We start from the raw sequence: 2,394 nt of genomic DNA, 5'->3' as shown, positions 1-2,394 counted from the left end.
GTGAGAGAGAGAGAGAGAGAGAGAGAGACTGAAATATAGACTTTATTAGCATTTCCCCCAATACTTTTATTGAAGGTTATAGTGTACAAATAAAACTAATACAACTACATAACGCAGAAATACTTTCTTCAAAGTTAAAAAAAGTGCAGAAAATAATGGACAAATAAAGGTCCCCCTTCACCCCAAGAATTATATATAAAAAGTTTAAATGTAAAATGTTTTAATTAATCTATTCATTAGATAACCTCCTGAGCATAAAACTTATATCGACAATTCATATTTAGCTATAATTTCTCCAAGTCTTTCCTGATTTATGCCTTGTCCCATAATATGCCTGGAATGACATTTTGTTAGCTAAGCCATGTCTTGTTCTCAAAAATTAAACATTTATAGCACTTTTGGGGGGATTTGGGCCTTCTCTATCATAATCAGATGGAAAATGTGATAAACGTGAAGAAAAAAATATTTTCTCCTATTCATGTGAAATAGCATTGAAGACCTTCAAATGACAGTAAAAATCCACTTTTCAAAATTAAAACGCGTACCTATTATTTCGTTTCAATTGGTAAATTCAGTTCTCTGGAGCTGCCACTTGTGAAGATCAGATTTTAAAAAAACTTTTCCTAATTCAGCATTATGTAAATAAAAAGGTAAAAGTTCCCCTTGCACATATGTGCTAGTCGTTCCTGTTCATCTCCGTTTCAAAGCCAAAGAGCCAGCACTGTCCAAAGACGTCTCCATGGTCATGTGGCCGGCATGACTCAATGCCAAAGGTGCACAGAATGCTGTTACCTTCCCACCAAAGGTGGTCCCTATTTTTCTACTTGCATTTTTTACATGCTTTCGAACTGCTAGGTTGGTAGAAGCTGGGACAAGTAACGGGCGCTCATATGTGTAAATAGAAAATGCTTAAATTTCAACAACTACAATTTATATGGATTCATATTCAACTGGATCTATCAGTGGGTTGCTACCAGTTTGCCCCGGATCAGGCGAACTGGTAGTAGCGGCAGGAGGCTCTGCCCCCATGTTTCACAGATTTATATGGCTTCTCCCATGTGGATCTTGTTATGGGAATTAAGACAAGAGCCCTGAGAAAAGGACTTTCCACATTCCATGCATTTGTGTGGCTTCTCCCCTGTATGGATACTACTATGGTAAATAAGTAGAGTGTTCGTAGTAAAGCTCTTTCCACACTCCATGCATTTCTAGGGCTTCTCCCCTGTATGGACCCTACTATGGTAAATAAGTTGACTGTTCTTAATAAAGCTCTTTCCACATTCCATACATTTATAGGGCTTCTCTCCTGTGTGGATCCTTTTATGAAGATTAAGAGAAGAACTTTGAGAGAAGCTCTTTCCACACTCGGTGCACTTATATGGCTTCTCCCCTCTATGGACCGAGTAATGGGAAGTAAGAGAACTACTAAGAGAGAAGCTCTTTCCACACTCCATACATTTATAGGGCTTCTCTCCTGTATGGACCCTACTATGGTAAATAAGTTGACTGTTCTTAGTAAAGCTCTTTCCACACTCCATGCATTTATAGGGCTTCTCCCCTGTATGGATACTACTATGGTAAATAAGTTGACTGTTCTTAGTAAAGCTCTTTCCACACTCCATGCATTTGTGTGGCCTCTCCCCCGTGTGGATCTTTTTATGGGAAACAAGTTCACTGCTCTTAGGGAAGCTCTTTCCACATTCCGTGCATATATAGGGCCTCTCTCCTGTGTGGATCCTTTTATGAACAGTAAGAGAAGAATTTTCACAGAAGCTCTTTCCACACTCTGTGCACTTATACGGCTTCTCCCCTGTATGGATCCAGTAATGGGAAGTAAGAGAATTACTATGAGAGAAGCTCTTTCCACACTCCATACATTTATAGGGCTTCTCTCCTGTGTGGATCATTTCATGTGACTTAAGGTGAGCCTTCCGAGTAAAGGTCTTCCCACACTCCGTGCATTTATAAGGCCTTTCCCCTGTGTGGACTATTTTATGGATAGTAAGTTTTCTCTTTTCGGTGAAGCTCTTTTCACAGTCCGTACATTTGTAAGGCTTGTCCCGTTTGTGGATCCTTTTATGTGAACTAAGTTGTTTGTTGTGAATAAAACTCTTTCCACATTCCGTGCATTGATAGGGCTTCTCCTCTGTGTAGGTCCTTTTTTGAGATGTACCGGACCCATTTTCATGAGGAAAAAAGAAAGTCTGTTTGTCAGTTTTTCCATTGTCTCTGCATATATAATCTTCTCCTTTGGTTTCAGCTTGATCGTGTTTATCTACATCTAATTTGTCTCTGAATAGTTTCATGTTATTCCCAATAGATTTTTTATTTGTTTTTCCTTGTTGGGCAACAAAATCTTGCATTGGAGCATGAAGAGACGATGAGCTTTCCTGA

At 39.1% G+C, this 2,394-nt stretch overlaps 1 pseudogene; it reads right to left on the bottom strand.

The window, feature by feature from the left end:
* Positions 1–41: 41 nt before the first annotated feature.
* The window catches only part of LOC139311660 (zinc finger protein 107-like), a 14,323-nt pseudogene continuing 11,970 nt past the window's right edge, over positions 42–2,394 (bottom strand).

Source organism: Pituophis catenifer, unplaced genomic scaffold, assembly GCF_029215685.1.
Source record: "Pituophis catenifer annectens isolate HBS135680 unplaced genomic scaffold, rPitCat1.0.hap2 SCAF_2, whole genome shotgun sequence".
In the NCBI taxonomy this organism is placed as follows: domain Eukaryota; kingdom Metazoa; phylum Chordata; class Lepidosauria; order Squamata; family Colubridae; genus Pituophis; species Pituophis catenifer.
This window is presented reverse-complemented; position numbering and strand designations above follow the sequence as displayed.